Below are 18,710 nucleotides of genomic sequence, written 5' to 3' on the forward strand. Positions count from 1 at the left end.
ATGTTTCCACTTTCCTGAGAGCTGAAGATATGTCACATCAGCCAAAGAGAGCTTAAATACTCAAAAGAAATGGAGAAATGGAGGCATCAAAGGAGTTTGATGGGTTAACCCCTTGAGCTATTCAGGGGCCTGAAAGAAGTGAAGTGATTTGCCTTTAGTTGCAGGGCCTGTTCCAGTATCCATGGCTTTTGGTTCATGATCTCAATCCTTCCAAACTTCCCCACATTGCCCCCTCTCTGGGGGCACCAATTTCTTAAGGCATCTCATGTCCCAGTGAATCAAATACCAAAGTGCAAACTTGCAATCACTATATGTCTGAGAGATTACGTCACAACGTTAGACTAGAGTAAAATATCAACAACACGTTCAAAAGTCACTTTATATTTCTGGGTGTCAACACAGTCATTTACCAATTGGATTAAGATCTTGTCTATCTCCCCAAATTTGAAAACCCCCAGTGGGCTCTTCCCTGGATGAGACACAAGATGTTTCAGAATTGTTCAGCTTCTCTGAATTAGCATAAAGAGCATCGTGACAGTTTTATGGGCCTATAGGAACAGGATGTGTAGTAGATTGGATAAACTAGGACTGGCTGCATGGTATATCCTGGAAGATTCTCTTCCAAAATAAATTCTTGATGTCAGCCTAATTATCATTTGTGTTCTCTTCATGGAAATCATCACAAGACTTTTAGTAGCAGTAGTACTTTACCATTTCTTGAGTGCTTTTTTATATATTATTTTATTCCATCTTCACAAGTTGCTCCATAAATAGGTATAATTATCCACATTTTACAGATGAAAAACTCCATCTGAGAGAAGTTAAGTCATTTACTAAAAGAGAAGAAAAAAATCTGGTTATCTGAATGTGTGAAAGTTGGGTTTTATTATTATATACAGCTTTATAAAATAGTCTCTTAAAAATATTCTTGACTTTTAAAAATGGGCTCCTTTGCCATTTATGTACCTGCACTAATTTACTTGAGTTTCTTTTATTCAGATTCCATTTTTAGTTAGCCTGATTCTCTTCCTTGCTCAAGTCCCTATCCAGGTAGAAAATAAAGGATTTATGGGTTGGCAGTAATTTTTTTTTTTTTAGTTATACATTTTATGCTCAGTGGTAGTAATCTATTAAAACACCCCTTTGTAAGGATCTCAGTGGTGATGGAACACTTATATGTCTTGGCTATGGTGGTGATTACAGTAGTCTACACATGTGATAGAAGGCATGGAAAGAAACACACACATACACACACACATTAGTGCACGGAAGACCAGGGACATCCAAATAAGACTGGTGGATTGTATCAATGCCCATTTCCTGGTTGTGGTATTCTATTACTGTTATGCGAGGTGTTACCATTGAGGGAAACTGAGTAAAAGGTACACAGGATCTCTCTATCATTTCTTACAACTGTATGCTAATCTATAGTCAGCTCAAAATTAAACTACAGTTTACGAAACCTCAATTAAAATACAATTAAACTATTTTTTAAAAAGCCCTTTCTGGTTAGTTGACATTGAATTGTTCACACAATTCTTTTGGATACTTTGGATCCAGAAGAACATAAAGAGTACTTCAATATTTTTTATTCTCTGACTCTGAAATATGGTACCAACGGAGTGTGGCTGGGTGTGGTGGAGAGGCTGCTGGGGGAAGGTCCCTGGACACTAAGCTGAACCCTTCTATTCTCTAGCAGTGTATTTTGAGCAAGTCACTTCCTGCTTTGAGCTTGTTTTCTCATTTATAGAATTCTATGAGACTAGCATAGAGCTAGCTCTTAGTCCACAGGAGGGCACCTCCTCGCCCTCTCCACCAGCTTTCCAACTTTACCTCACTCATCATGTCCATGGTAGATATGTCTTTTACCTTCCTTCAAAAACATTTTTGATTTAACCTTTCCAAAAACAAATTTTGTATTATGGAAAAATTGAAGCATATGCAAGAAAGACTATGTTAATGATTCCTCAACAGTTATCAACTCAGGGCCAATCTGGTTTTCTCTATACCTCCACCTGTTTCCTTTTCTAGCATCATTTCCCAACCCTCCCCCACACCCTAATCACTTTGAAGCAAATCTACAACATCATAGCATTTCATCTGTAAATATTTTAGAATGTGTTTCTGAAAGAAACAAGCACAAACACATCACCACAACACTATTACCATATCTAAAACATTAACAATTCCTTAATATCATCAAATATTCAGTGTTCAAATTTCCCTGATGTCTCATGATTTTTTAAAATAGACTGTTCAAATCATTATCCGAATGAGATCACAGCAGATAGTTCTAAAGTGTGTTTTTCTTCTGCTAACCCAGCAACGGCCCAGAGTCTCTCTCAACCCAGCACTCCAAACCAGACTGACTCCACGGGTCAAAGTAGGGGAACTGAAACTATTATGCATTCCCTGGACTAGAGTTCTGATATGTCCACTTAAACCAATGGTTTCTAACTGATCTTTAAGTCACCACTGAGTAGCTGATAAAAAGCTAAGCTAAGTGGGGCACCTGGGTGGCTGAGTCGGTTAAGTGTCTGCCTTCTCCTCCGGTCAAGATCCCGGTCAAGATCCCAGGGTCCTGGGGTGGAGCCTGAAGAGCCCTGAGTCCAGCTCCCTGCTCAGCAGGGAGCCTGCTTCTCCCTTCTCCCTCTGCCCCTCCCCCCTGCTTGTGCTCTCTTTCGCTAGCTCTCTATCTCAAATAAATAAATAAAACTTTTTTAAAAAAAAGGTAAGTGCTTTTTTTGCCTGTAATTAATCTTTAATTTTTTCAAAAACATTAAAATTTCATAAAAATATAAAATATGTATTTTATATGATTTTACATATTTTATTTATGATATATTTTGAAAATAAGTCATATTTGAAATTTAGGCTTCTATGCAAGTGGTTAAGATGAGGGTAGTTGGGGTCCAGCTGACCTGGGCTTAAATCAAAGCATCATTACTTACCAGCTCCATGACTTAAAACATGTTTTGATCCTCTTGAGCTTCAGCTACTTCATCTATTATATGGAGATGAAAGAATATGTATCTCAAAGGACTGTGTGAAGATCAAATGAACTAATTTAAGTAATTGATAGTAATTATAAGCAATTAATAATAATGAAAAATAATTGGCCTAATAACCAACAAGGTGTATTTATAAATTATATTTACTATTTTAGTAACTCTCTTACTTTAGAACATTGCCATAACATCATTTTTGGAATCCAGAATTCTGGGAATCTCCACTTGTCTGAAGGTCTGACTTCTGGAAACCTTAATCATTCTGAACACAGCCATTGTCCTGAAAATAATGAGAGGGGTGTAAAAAAGAAGTTGACTTGCAAGGAAAACAAGTTTTCCAAGATTAAAAATGGAGCTCCCCTTACCTTGAGAACTGTTAGAACTGCTGATCAGAGAGAGGCCAAAAATGGCATCTCAGGGCCGTTCGGAGTGGGGACAAATGGGGCTCCTACCTCCTCTGAGGGCATCTCTGTGTCACAGAAGAACAAGGAAATGATGTTCCAAGGATAACCCAAGGACATATTAAAAACATATTCAAAAACACTGAAAAAGAAGTGAATTGTCTATTACTCTTAGAACTAGAGAGTAAGCTGTAAGGTAGTTCTTCACTTAGGATAAACACACACACACACACACACATACACACACACAGTGAAGCAACACTTCTCATATAGATAATCAATCTGTTTCAGAGTGCTTCAGAAACCTTTCTGCATTCCTGCCCCCCCCACCCCCTCTGCCACACTTTCTGGCACTTTGCCAGCAGCAGGATCCACACTACACAGAATTGGGTGCTCTGGTGGGACCTGCAAAGGTAAGGTTTTGGCCCACATTCTGAGCTTCTGTCTTTATGTCCTATTAAGAGCACTGTCCTTTTTAAATGTGGCCACTCAGCATCTTCTGTAGTTTTCCACTTCCAAAATCCTCCAGGGTAGAATCGAATGGAGTCATGCTTGGCCCATTGGCAGAGCAAAGTTATGAAAGAAAGAAAACAACACTGAGCCAGGAGAGGGCAGGAAATCCTTCCAGCGCCAAGAACATGGCTTAGTCACATAAGCCTGAAAACTGAGTCTGGGCAAATGGGTCTCATTACGCCTGAGAGGAGTATAACAGAGAAGAGACGGAGTTTGGTGAACTTAAGACCAAACCCCCCTCTTGGACCTGAAATTGCCCAGGAATCTTGAAAACAGATTGGGTTTGGAAAGCAGGGTATCTAAGCCAAGAGCTGCCTGAACCAGCCCAGGCCAGGGAGCCAGCCAATCTGTACAGGATTTTTTTCCTCCCCTCTAATGATGTTGTTTGGGACTCTGGACTGACATAAGGCCTGGTGGGTGGCAATGAGAGATGGAGGACGGGAGAGTTTTGGGATTTTTCACATCAGAGTGAGAAAGAACAAACTGTGGCCACCAAAGGTAGTGAGTGAATAGAGGACAGTAACATTTCCAGAAGGCGCAGACCGGCCATTTCCCCGGATGTTGGAAATGGGGTGGGGGAGTGTGTTTAGAATCACCAGGGACCCTTATGAAACCACAGGACTGAATGCCACTGGTGAAGACCTTTTTCATCTCTGCCCTTCAATAGGATGAATCCTTATTTTGAAATTGTAGACCCCTGACCCCCCCTCCCCTACTTGCCCCCAAAGTTTTCCCAGCCTTACCATTATGCCTAAAGCTTAAACTACCAGAGAAGAAAAAATAAGAGTAGGAAACAATCACCAAAAAGAGCATCTCCTTTCCCTTTGATTCTTCCTTCTGTTTCAAACCTCTTCACTTCCACAATGGGTCTCCAATTAATCCTTTCTCAATTATTCTCTGAATTGCTCAAATCTTTCCTTAACTGTGGAGGATTGACTTATTCCTGCCCTGGAAATCTGAGGAAGTTTTTTTACTGCTAGACTAAACCTGTGTATATTTTACAAGAGGTATTTTCTTCCTTCATAAATTAAGCAAAATAAACCGAACAACCACAGTACAAAATGATTAGAATAGAAAGTCTGAAAATTATCCCTAAGTTCGTAACCAGACAGCAGATAAGGAGGAATTTCCTAAGGGAAAACTATCCAGAGGGCATACACTGTTGTTTTATAAACCAGATGGTGCCCTTTGGGGCCAAGAAGGCCCAATTTACTCTGTGGTAGCTGAACTTACTATGAAGTATATTAGTGACCTAAAAAAAAGAAAGAAAGAAGTGGATGCAACTTACAGGGTGTTTAACTGAAAATGAAAGAATCCAGAACAACATGTGAAGATTCATCTGCCTGCCTAACATGCCTTGATGCCCCCCTTCCTTCCAACCAGGAATGCCCTCCCCCTTCACTTTTTCCTGCTGCTTCTCCCACTGGCCATCCCATGCAGGATGACAAAGCCTTTTCCAAATGCGGAATCTGACTGACCAGGGTTGGAGAATTGACTTCTCTGCTAACGAGGCTTTCTCCGTGGCTCGAGTTACTTATACTCCCTGCACCCGTTGCCTCGTTTGTAAAATGGGATTAAAAAGGACTCCCTGAATGGGTAATTATAATTGTTAAATTGGAACACAGTAAGTGACTGGCTAATATAACTATTATTATTTATAGCAATGATCTCATTAAGACAGATTATTTAGCACCTAATACCAACTCAGGGGTGATGTTCAAAATATTTAATATAAGCCAGGGTGCGGGCCCCATCCCAGCAGAGCCAAGTTGCCCCAGTCCCTGGGCAGAGGTCCCTGCTGTGCCCAGCACTAGCTCCTCGGCTGCTAGATTGTGGTGCCAGGGGTTGGGGGGCCTTAGGGGAGATTTCAAGGGGTCTGAGTAGCAAGTGGAAATCTCAGTGGAGTTCTTAAATCACCCAAAGAAGAAGTATTGCAATGTTTTTATTGCAAGGACCCCTGTAGCAGTGAAAACAGATAAAATATTAATCCTGCATATGCTTGTACTACTCCTTTTTATGTTATCTGCACATGACTTATATTCTCAAAGAGATTACAAACTAATAATCGAATATGAAATTAATCTTGTGCTTCTCACTCTCCAAATGATAGAACCAACTATCAGAGGTGTTCAGGAAACACTTACCGATTGTTCGTTAAATAGAAGACATTATTATATATTATTTCTATGAAGCACTCATATTTTGATGATTTTTTTAAAGGGATTTATGGTGGCTCAATACACAGGACAATGGGTGCCTTGCAATCACATTAGGTCAAGGGTAACAGCACAAGATCCCACTAATAAGATGTGGTGCACCAAGCCGTGGTTGGTCTACAACAGAGCCCAGAGCTTTGTGACAACCAAAGCAAAAAGGGAAGCTAATGTGGTGTACAGATCCAATTATTTAATAAAAGGAAGCACTCAAGTGCGCAAATAGTTCCCTCGAAGAGGAAATTGTTGTCCTGGTGATTGTGTGTGCATTGTCTTTGAGAGCTGGCCTTCCTTTCCCTTTCCATGTTTGCTCCTGAGCTCCTGACCCTCATCACCCATGCACTCTATGTCACAGCTGCTCCAGAAGTCTTGATGTGGTCTTACCACTCCATGGCCTTCCACCCTTTGGAGTTTTTGCAGGGTTGGTCCCTATGCCTGGAATTCCTGTTCCTCATTTTCTTCTTCCGTCATACAGCTCAAATTCACCCCCTCTTTGACACCTGTCCCCCCTTCTCATCACACCCACAAACAAGGCCACTTATACCCATTATACTCATTGTAGGTCAATGGTCCATTCAGGAAATATATTCCTTCTGCTTTCTACCCCCAACTTCAAATCTTTGTGTTTCTATCTGGTTTCAATTTCAGTGCCTGGCATCTGGAGTCTTTTTCTCTTTGAGACGGAAATTCATGTAAAGAGTCTGCTGGCTTTTGATTTTGCTTCTCCCCAAGGAGAAGGTAGCCTTTTGGATTATTCCTCTTTGTAAAACATACTGCTCCTCCAAGAGGGCATCAGCTTACCCTTATGTGAATTAGCAAAAGTTGCCTAGAGGGAACAGCCAATTTAGAGACCTTAGGGTTGCCCGGTTCCATGTCGTCCTTTCTTTCAAGCAGACAGCACTCCCTGCCAGGGCTCATGGCTAAGGGTGTGTAGTGAAGCAGGAGTCTTTGTGTGCTGCAAACACTTCACATCCCTGGATAAAGCTCCAAGTTCCAGATTCCTGGGGCAACTCCTCAGTCTAGGCTCACAGTGGGAAGTGATACTTACAAAGCCATCCTGGTTCCTCCAAGAGAAATCTCTCATTCCTTTGAGCTTAGATAATGTTCTACTAGACATGCAACTCCATAATGTGAATCCTCACTGACATGTCTAACTTCCAGGATAATGAGACCTGAGTCATCTGTATATTTCTAGAGCCTTTCATTTACCTACCACTGCTCTGAGATTTTCTTTTAGATGAATCCGTGAGTGAATATACAGCAGAAAGTTTTCATGGATGCTCACCATTTTCTTGATGAGCTCCATTTCACTGATAATAGTCAACAGAACTGCAGTTATGGTTAAAGTGTTTCTGTTCACCAGGCAAAATGTTATATCTGGAGGCTCTGGACAGACTTTTTTGGGGGGGTAGAAGCGGGAGTCAAGTCTAGATAGGATATCAGTTGATTGTTGGGTCAAATTTTGTTAAAAGGTAGCGAACGTCTCTTTATTAACAAGTTAATTAGAAATAAATAGCTGTGCAAGGTTGGGGTATACATCTTAGGGAAGGATTTTAAAAACTGCAGGTTAACTTTTCTTCTTCTTCCTGTGCCTTACGTCATGTCTCCAAGGCTCTCCAAAATGGCAGAGCTATAAGGCCAGAGAAGTTGCTCACACAGGGCCAAACTTTGAACAGAAGTGGTGCCCAAGTCTGCAGATATTATGTGCCCCAACAGCTAGGTCAAGGCCCATTCCCTTGGACATCTGAATGTCTATCTGTTAAAAAGTATTGCTTCCTTTGAGAGAAAGTTCTCTTGATAACTTTTCTAGGCTTTATCAACCAAAGGAAAGGGGAAAGTCAGTCTTGCAGATTGCCTAGATGAGGTACATTTCAATTTATTATCTGTCTAAAACCTTCTCCCAGAAGGTAGCCAGACTTGAGTGTTTTGAACCACAGAAGCCATTACATGTTCAGAGAGCTCTTCTCTCTGGTTTGATCCTCCTGATCTACCAGTTTCTCCATCCCAGTTTTTTAAACAGTTAGTCTAAGAGAGTGCATATTTAGTGGGGAAATTATCATTTGTAATCTTCACTTCTTCATCCTTGGGAGTGGTAAACAGAGAAGAGATAATAATTAAATAAGAATAACTAGTAATCTCTAGGAAAATTTTCATTTGAAGTGAAAGTAAAGTTGGTCCTAAACATTTCTCAATGACCAAAATGGTGTCTGACACATAGCATGAAATACATATGTGAAAGAGTAAACCTGATGGGCTACGACTGAACAGTATTGAACTGTGATTATCAAATAATGGGACCCAATGACTAGCTTTAAAAAAGTAGCCTATAAAAATTAAATTCTCCCTTTTAGGTCTTATGATGATTATGCATCAGTAAATCCCTACCTCACGTTTTTGAGCCTTATGATTTCTGAGTATAAGAGATTCCAAATCCAGATTAAACTTCTGATGAATTCTCAGGCTTTTTATTGGTAGAATTATGCAAAAGGAGAAATCATAATAATGATAATGACGTCTACACTTGAGTTCTTATTGTGCACTTGTCCCTGTATAGCCCTGAAATACAGGTTTGAGTATCCACTTTTTTGTGTGAGGCTAATTCAGAGTTAGTGGCTGAATCTTAATTTTAATCTATATATATCTGGAACACAAAACCCGTGCTCTTTCCTCAGTATTTGCACCAACCAGACAGACGTCTCCTTTGAATGAGTCAAATGAAGATTGAAAGTCATAAACTTAGAGTTTGCAATCCAGGTGTCTTAGACACTTTCCTACTGTTATTAACTAAAATCACTGTCATCAGCCCACCCTTACAGCTACCAAAGGTACATTGTCCAGTCATAGAACAAGAAAAAGACCACAACCATCACAACAAAAAAGCCCCTGACACCTTAAAATTCTGAGAAGAAATTTGTCTCTTAAAACACAGATCTCTTATGAACAAATAGTGTTAAAGCTCATAAGGAATATGATCAAATTAGGATATTTTCCTTTAATTCTTTATCCTGCTTCATCCAAGAAAAAGCTTCGTTATGGAGTTTCTTCCATGCAGTCCTCAGGATCAAAACAAAATGCAATTATCTTTGAAATCTAAAACTGAATGGTTCTATGACTGCTGGTTACCCAATACCACTTGAGCAGAACAGGTTTAGACAGTCATGACTCACCAATTTTCTCATGAAGGCAAAAGTTGATAAAGAACCTGCTGACTGTGAAGGGAATTGGCTTCTACAACTGGTGAGCACAGAACCTGATGTGGCTAGATCAGCAGGAGAGGGATTTTGATGGCATCACACTGTAGGCCCTGAAGACAGAACTATTAAATCAGGAGGGTGTCAACTGGCAAAATTTATAGATGATATACAGTACCCAGTGGATTACTCACATTCAGATGTTGCTTAATGAAGAAGTTTGATGAAAAAAATTATAAGATTTAGTAAATAAGTTTTAAGCAAGGATGAGTCCAGGTTTCCCACCATGGACAATTGGATGGGTAGTGCCAATAATCCTAGATGATAGAGCATTCATTAATGGTGAAATGAATAAAAAAAATAAATTGAAAGCTTACTCTTTAGAACAAATAAAAACAAAATTAGGCATGTACAATAGAAACATATCATTAAGGTCTTTATCTAAATCAGAAATAACTAAAATAATTGAACCACGAGTAAATGATTAATGTGAGTTTTAATGCCAGAGGTATCTCTTTAGGATAATGGAAGGAAAAAAACCTTCTTATCCTTCAGCAGATGCCATGCTGAGCCATGTGCAATTTTTATGATCTCTTGTGCAAACAGACCGAACAGCATGCCTCCAGCAATTGGCTAATACTACTCCTAGGAAACCACATTTGTAACTCTTAGAAGTTCCCCTAACATCAGCTCAGGTTACAATTTAAAGATAAAACCTTTTAGAATCCCTTTATGCCTGTTGACATTCCCTTGTTAGGTTGTTTGTTTGCTTTATAGATATTTTAGGATTTTGTGAAGGAAAATGACCTTAATCAATCAAAACGATAAGTACGGTAAGTATTGGGGTTGGAAGAACCTAAGTGTTCTTTGAACTTCTGTGTGTCTAGTACTGAAGGACATTAATCTTTATAACCCTCAAAATATTTATTTTCAGCGCCACATATTTTAACATTGATCATTCGCTCTTCTTTTTTTTTTTTTTTAAGATTTTATTTATTCATTTGAGAGAGAGGATGAGAGGAGAGAGAGAGCACATGAGAGGGGGGAGGGTCAGAGGGAGAAGCAGACTCCCCGCTGAGCAGGGAGCCCGATGCGGGACTCGATCCCGGGACTCCAGGATCATGACCTGAGCCGAAGGCAGTCGCTTAACCAACTGAGCCACCCAGGCGCCCGATCATTCGCTCTTCTTAAAGTGTTATTTGTTGGGTTTCTCCTGGTGAAACTCTAAGCTTTCTCAGCCTCCCCTTTCTGTCTGTCATATTCCTTAGAGCAAAGAATGAGACAAGCAAATTGTGGAATTGGTACCATTTACAGCTTAACACCGTTTAGAGAAATGGGAAAGATTTTCAGCAGTGTGTTTCAGAAAAAGTCATCAAAGGAAGAAAAAGAGAAAAGAGAGAAGAAAGTATAAAGGTACAAGAAGTTGCCAATTGAAGCATGAATTTTGAAGAGCAGGGGAAAAAAGTATTCAAATGTTCATATATCATAATATTAAGAGGGAAAATTGTAACTCTGAAAGGAGTTTAGTAAAAGGGAGCTTTTAAAGAGGACTATAAACTGCTGATGAAAAGGAATTTGGAAGGAAGTCTTGGGTACCAATCGTTTCTTCTAAAATAAGAGACGGAGCTTGTATATTTGTATTGCAAAAATATTTATGGTAAAAAGTGTCCCCAGGAAACTTCACAAATAGGAAATGGGTAAAGTATGACTGTGTGCTTTTAAAATGTGCATATTTAAAGCAATATGAGTTTTAAACAAGACAGTTGCCCCAGGCAATTCTTGAGACTATGCCTCTATTGCAAATATCAAGTGGTAGATAAAAGCAATTATCGGGGAAATCATGTGTCTTTTATTAATAGAGCATAAACCTTTAGGGCAAGTCTTTGTAGAGTCAGAGTATATAGTCATTGCCTTGTCCCCGTGTGGTTTAGAGGGAGTCAAAAGACTTCATCTACCCCCAAACATCTCCCTTATTGAATTGGAATCAACACCCCTGAGGACCACTCTTTTTAATCAAAATATATTTAGAGAACTCCTGCTAGAATGCACATCTGCTAACCAGGAGGGAAATACAACAATACAAGATCACCTGTTACTGCATTAACTTGATCTGATAAAAACTTGAGGTAGCCTGAAAATCTAGGTGCTGAATCCAGAGGGTCTAGTGCCAGGATAAAACGATTTTACAAGAAAGGGTATTTACAAAGTTACAGACCTGAGGGAACCACTCAGAGAGGAAAAAGCTTGGATCCTATACCTCAGATGGGGCTTCAGTAGGACATAGAACATCTGGGGAAAACAGCCCAGTAGAAGGATGCAGGGTGATAAATACAAATTTTGTCTTTTTAATAATCTTCTCTAGGAGTGTCCCTGCTAGACTTTCTGGAAGTCTATTCTAAGCCTATTCACTATAAAACAAGTTTTGAAATAGTTTGTCTGTCTTGGTCCTCATCCAAATGTACCCTATTACTGTGGCATCATGAAGGCTTTGAAGTAGTTCTACTAATCAGGCACCTTCTTATAGCTGGCAATTTGAACCATCTCTGAGATCTGACATTCAGCTGGACCTAAGTTCACCTCCCCCATTCCACACACATTCACACAAAAAGGAATAACAAAAGACCAATAACTAAAAAAAGATGGCCATCCAGTGGCCAAAAAACTAACTGGCCTCTTTGGACACACAGAAGAACAGCTTTATAATGGAACACCAAGATATGGTCTAACCAGGCACCTATGTTCCAAATTAGAAATGATGATAGGAAACAAAATATAGGCTTTTCCATGTTGGTGACTTCTGTAAGGGCTATTAGTACATGGGTCCACTTCTTCAAGAAGTCAAGGAACTGTTTTTCTCCTTGAGTTTGCCTTGAATGGCCTTATCGCTTTCCTCTCCGCAGTGAAAAATATAACCAACATCTCAGTATGTGCCTTGGAGCACTGTATTTGGGGAAGAGTGGTATAACCTTCCAAAGACAAATTTGGCAGGCAGTAACCTTGGGGAATGGGAATGTGTGTTCACTGTTGGTAACAGGAGCTTTATGGGCTCTCTTCTTCTCCCGGACTCACTTCCCGCAGATGAGAGTGACTATAGCAATTCAAGGCTTGTGACGAACACGTCACTGAAACATTTGTTTTTCTATGAATATAGATTATTACATTTTTTTTACAAATGTAATAAGGAGAATGAAACCGACGAAGCCTGACCTTTGACCATGATTTAATACTTTAGTGTGATTTAGTCAAGACTCTTATAGTATAATAACTGCAACACAGACATCCTTGGTTTGATTTGGCATTTTCTCTTTAGGGACTGTTAACTCTGACATTGTTCCTTAGTAACCAGTCAAGTTCACTGGTAGCATCATGGTTACCTGGAGTAGAATCCCTGAAGGAAGAGGACAAGATACTCATGAATGTGTCTGAGGTCATCACTTCCTTGGCTAAGTTTTGACTGGGGAGGAATTTACTTTATATTATTTCATCAAAATTGAAGTAAACATACATGTAAATCTATCCCCAACTCCCTGTGAACATGTAACACTTTTTATTCATCCCAGTGGATTATTTAGAAAAATAGAGACATGTAGTTTCATTTCAGGTAGCTTACCAAAAATAAAAAAAAAAATTGTGTGTCTTTGGAGGGCTTGCTATGGAATGAAACTTGTTTGAAGTGAATCTATTTATTTTATTTAACTTTGTTGGAAGCTCCATAATCCCATTGTGAGAGCTCCTAACTCTTAGGAGAGATACTAAGCAGGGAAGAAGGCTGTGGGTTTTTAATCGTATTTATTCTCCTCCCTTCCCTTCTGTTGTTGAATTCTATTTGTATTGCGAGATTGAGTTCTCAGTTCAAGTACGTTCTTGTTAATAAAATAGACGTGGGTGAGTCTTCTAAATCCCTGCATATATTCCTCGCAGATAAAAAAACCAGTCTGCTTACTAAATACCCATTTTTCTTTCTTGTTGGCACTCCCTCAGCAAAGGACAGTTCACAGCAGGGTGAACTCATGCAGTAAATTTCAGAGGAAATGGAAAGAGGTCAAGGGGATAGCTTCTTTGAACTTATTGGTTAGTTTAAATTGACCAAAGCTGCAGCAAACAATTCCATCATTAATCTTGAGGGGGCAAAAAGATGGTGACAAAGAGCAAGAGTTGCTTAAAAAAATACCAACACCTGTCAAAATGTCTCCCGTTTTACGGCCGAAGAGTGAAGGTTGGGAGGAGGTATGGGAACCTTCTCCAATTTAGCAGACCTGAACTATTTTTGTTTTTGTTTTCTTTAAAAGGAAACTTTCCCCAGCCTAACCTCATAAGATGATGGGACTGCTAATGTCCATCGTTTTCACCCCTGGATACGTGAGTCACAGAACCAACTGGGCCTTCCTCTCAGTCATTTTTAAATTTCCTCCTTTGCATTGTCATTGGCTTTCAGCACTTGCATTTAAGCACAGTCAAAAAAAAAAAAAAAAAAAAAAGGAAGTAGAAGAAAAAAATCATTCTTTTTCCTACCTTGGTATAAAGATGAACCAGCCAATCATTCATGGAGTACCCTGCTCACATCTGATGGTACCATTTCAGAGGTTGATAATTTACTTTTGATGCTAATTAATTACAAGTAATCATAAAAACAAATTAAAACCACCATACTTATTGCAGGTTTTCTTATGCTCCTGAAATAATGCATTTTTATGCATCTGTTTACTTGCTTTGTAAAAAAAATGTAATAATCTATATTCATAGAAAAACAACTTTAGTGCTCTGCGTCAAAGCTGTAAACTGTTATTGGTTATTTGGGTGTTTGGTTTTTTTTTTTTCCCCTGAGATATTAAAATGGAAGAATGACAGTGAGCTACATCAAGTGAAAGAGATTAATGCTTTTCAGGACTAACTTAAAAACAGGAATTTAGGATTTTTTAAAAAAAATTTCTGATTATTATTTGTAAATTTTTCTTTTTAAGGGACGAAAGTATTATTTTGCTCCTGGAAATTTGTAGGGGGATGGAGCACCAGCTTTGGCTTGTAGGCCTGGAAGAGACATAAATCTCCAGGAGACCCATCTATATTTACCCTCTTGGGAAAAGGGAGGGATTCCTCTCTGGGTTCTGTTCTCTCCAACAAAGAGGCCTTTTCACCCCATTTGAGAAATGCAGGAATGGGACCACAGTGCATCCTCTGCCGATCACTGTTTGTACTCTGATTTTTCATTCCATGCCTCCTTCTCCTCCCATCTCCTTACAAACTCCCCTGGGAGGCAGCAGAGAGTAAGGGAGAAATGATGGGTGGGAGTCAGGAGACTTGGCTTTCTGGTATGGACTCCTGCCATCTCTGTCACAGGGAGCAACCCAAATGCAGCGGAATACCACACCTGGGGGTGCCTTGTAAGGCACCGTGCTCATTGTCACCATCATGACCACCATTGCATCATGACCATCATCACTCTAATGGCTAATAGGTATTGAGTGGTACAGACAGATACTTTAACTGTAGCATCTCACTTAGTCACCCCCACACCGCTGCAAAGGCAGATTCTCTTTTCTGTAACTTTGCAAGAATCTGTCCTATCAAGGGTAAAAAAAAAAATCTCAGGAAAGAGACTCTCAGGGCCTGGTTTGCAGGTTTCAGCACTGCCTCTCCTCTGGCTTTCCATAGAATTTTTCTTTTTTTAAGATTATTTATTTATGAGAGAGAGAGACACAGAGAGAGAGAGAAAAAATGAATGGGGGAGGGGCAGAGGGAGAGAATCTCAAGCAGATTCCCTGCTGAGCATGGAGCCCGTTGCAGAGCTCGATCCCATGACCCCAAGATCATGACCTGAGCTGAAACCAAGAGTCAAACGCTCAATGGACTGAGCCACCCAGGTGTCCCTCTGTGGATTTTCTTTACACAACACACCTAGTTTGTAAGGCATTACACACCCATCAGGGAAGAGCTGGTGGGCAGCATTTCTTGCTCCATGGGAGGATGTGGGGTAATCTTCAAAGATTTTCACTCTTTCCTAATCAGCATCCATTCCCTGCTTTTCTTCCTGAATACCCTTTGAATTCTGCCTTTTTAATCTTTGACTATCTGCTCCCCTTGGGAGGCCCAGGTTACACTTGGGGATGATATTAGGTGAAGCTGGGAATACAGTTAAATTTCTTCTGAATACATTAAGGTAGTTTAACCCAATCACCAACCACCTCCAGGGTAAATCCAGGATGAAATATAATGTCTGCGAATGCACGTTACCCAGTCCCCACCCCAAACCAGACCCAACTCAAGACATGTGTTATGTGTTAAGTGCTGGGATAAGTCTAGTTTGACCCTGAAGAGGTCTCTGAAACCTGGTCACTTGATTTGTAAATCTTGGGACTATCATGAACCTGTTAGAAGTCAGCCACACTTGTGGGGTTTAATTTATGTGATCAATTTATTAGGTAACTCAAGCCTCAACTGTTAGTCTCAAATCATTGTTTAGAAAATTATTGCCATTTAGAATTTTAATTGATTTTCACAAAATGTATTTGGTTTATCTACATAAATAATTTGCATTTATGAATGTTTGGTTTGCCTTTTTTTAGTCCTTGAAAATCCTAAAAAACAACGTGTCAAAGCATAAGTTGCTGACCCTATTTCTAGACCTATAGAAATACCAAGGAATCCACAGCCACTGAAAGGCAAGGTGGTAGAGTGCTTTGCAGGGAGGCACACCTGGTCCAACCTGGCAGCTTCATGCGTGACCTTAGGTCATTTAACCACTATGGACCTTGGCTTCTTCCTATGGAATGAGAAGGATTTTAAAAGCCTACTCCGATTCCCATGAAGTTTAAATGAGGTAAAGTTAAAAGTGCGAGCAGAATGTCTGGCACAGAATTGGCACATAATAAATGTTCCTTCCCTCTTCTTCCGCCCCCTGACTTTTAGAACATGCAGCAAAAAGAAGTATTCTCTGTTCCTACAAATCATCTTTGTCCCCAATATTCTTTAATCCATCCATGAATTGATTTTCTCCTTTCTTTTTCTTGTTCCTCTTTGATTTGTGCTTCCCAAAGGGAAGGAGTGAGTCAGGCCCATGGGGTCCCCTCTGATGGGGGAGTCTCCTCCGTGCTTACCCTCCAGTGTCTACCAGATCCGACTCTCTTCTCCTTGTGCCATTTTTGTCCTCTCATTCTCAGCCTGGTTGGGTTTTACACTAACCACCTGGGAGTCCAATTACCTTCTTCCTGCTTCCGGCAGAGCCAAAGAGAAATGGAGGAGCAGAAGTTGGTAGGATGGGGTTGTACCTCCACTTAAGATGTGTGTCGCTGGTTGGACTAGTGGAGGCTTGCACAAGCAGCAGGGACGTGTTGCTTTGACAACAGGATAGGATGGCTTCTAGCTGGATTCAGTGTCCTGCTTTGACATTTTGGAGGTTCCTCCTGTCTCCATCTTTAGGGTAGGAGGTGTGCTTAAGGACAGTTTTCAGCCACCCTAATGATCAAGTCATATTTCATTTCAAGCCAGAAATGGAGGAGTGCAGAGCAGGGTGGATACATTGGGTTCCTCTCTCAAACAATGTTTCACACGTTTTAGATTTAATAATACCCTAAAGGCAATCTACATAGTGCTTTACTCCCATAATCACCAAACGTGTATTGAAAGGGAATTTAATCAACATAGGACTCATTCATTGGCTGTTAACCCATTAAAGTGTTATTTTAAGAATCCACTACCATTAATTTTAAAAAACACATAGAGCGACTAAATATGTCAACTGTTTCAGTGTCTAAAAAATGGATCCATGTCTAATGACTGGCAAGGAAACCCCCTGGCCCCAGAGCAGAGCAGAATAACCCATTGAATTCCACTGACTACACCCTATATCCCCATCACCACCAACATACACATTCAAACACATTACCTAGATAGAATCATGCCCTGGTTTGGAATCATCCTCACATGAGCCTGACTAGTGAAGGGAAAATCCTCAGTGCGTTGTAAGTAGCCAGAAAGAGGCAGGATTGTCATAGTTAATATTTGAACATTATGTGCAATGTTTTTCCATTTATAGAGCTTTTTTTCTTATACAGCATCTCGACTAATTCTTAAAACCGTTTGTTATTGCAATTTCACCAATGAGGACAGTAAGACTTAGGGAGGAGATCCAATGTTCCCAGTAAGAAATTGTGGGAACTTGAATGCAGTCTCCTCTGACTCCTGCACTTGACCATGGCACTAACATGTATCTTCAGTCATCAAAAGATGCCATAGCCCAGGTGCATGAGACAAATACTGATTTTGATTAAAGTAGAGAGAGAGCAACTACGATATACTTTTTGGTCTCAGAGACTCCGGCACTGGCACAGTGCAAAATTGTGACATTTATGTTTGGAGTAGAACTTCTTTCCTCAGTACTAATTCACCTCCTATTGGCTTTTCTCTCTTCTTTATCCCCATTGCAGATACCCCAGATAAGACATTAGGGAGTATGAATGGAGGAAAGAAAAACAGATAGGCTTTTCCTCACACCTGAAATCTTATATGGCTCTCCAGGGCATTTTCATGTACCCTGCATCTGGCTGCCTGATATTCCTGCTCACAGAATAAGGAGTACAAACCCCATTAAATGCCGAACATCTATACAATTCAAGCGACTTCATAAAGACAAATAAAATAAAACACAGTTTCATAAATGACCTGGCCATGGCTAACGATCATATTCAGATGTATTTGCTAAACAGGTGAAAGTTAGCACTTGTTTAAGGTTGTTTAGCTGCTCCAATACACCAACAGACCCTCAGGCAAGACCCTCAAGGAACGCAATCTTCTAGAGAATTTTTAAGCCAAATGGAAAACATTGTGGAGATGACAACAGTAAACAAGTCAACTGAGTAGGCTTAGGCCAAGAGGATAAAATTCACAGTCTAACTATTCTGGTATCAGAGCATTAGCAACCCAAGGACTCTCCTGGAATTGGTCAGGCCCATTTGGGGTCCTTATGATCCAGTATGGAACAGAAAGAGTAAAACAGATGGAGTAAAACATTCTCTTTGAGAGAAAGAAAGGAATGTGCCCAGAACAAGCTGCTTTCTTCACTGTTCTGCTAAAAGCCAGGCCTGCTCTAAGGAGAGCCACAAACATAAAAAACAAAAACTAGAGCAGAAACTGTAAACCTTCAAAAGAAGAGGCTGTTGTTCAGCCCTGGAGAAATGGTGACATTTGCTCACTCTGAGCGTGGAACTCGGATGAATAAGAGAGGCTGGCCAATGACAAGAATGCAAAGCAGCCCAGAGCGACAGGAGCCCGGGTTTGGGTTTGTTTTGTCTTGGACAGGCTGTGAGGAAAATCCCACAGCACAGGAATCTGGGGGAGATTTGGTCAGAAGGCCAGGACTTAGGTAGAAACGCAGGAAGGTTTGTAGTT

General features: G+C 40.2%; 1 long non-coding RNA gene across 1 annotated transcript in view; it reads right to left on the reverse strand.

Moving 5' to 3' along the window:
- Positions 1-699: 699 nt before the first annotated feature.
- The window catches only part of LOC118004412, a 287,877-nt gene continuing 269,866 nt past the window's right edge, over positions 700-18,710 (reverse strand). The window contains exons 4-7 of the long non-coding RNA XR_004677576.1: positions 3,374-3,477; positions 3,179-3,288; positions 2,952-3,004; positions 700-833 (exon numbers count right to left, since the gene is read on the reverse strand). This is a non-coding gene — a long non-coding RNA (uncharacterized LOC118004412). The remainder of the gene's footprint in view (positions 834-2,951; positions 3,005-3,178; positions 3,289-3,373; positions 3,478-18,710) is intronic.

This window comes from Mirounga leonina, unplaced genomic scaffold (genome assembly GCF_011800145.1).
Source record: "Mirounga leonina isolate KUSES-001 unplaced genomic scaffold, KU_Mleo_1.0 Mir_93, whole genome shotgun sequence".
In the NCBI taxonomy this organism is placed as follows: Eukaryota; Metazoa; Chordata; class Mammalia; order Carnivora; family Phocidae; genus Mirounga; species Mirounga leonina.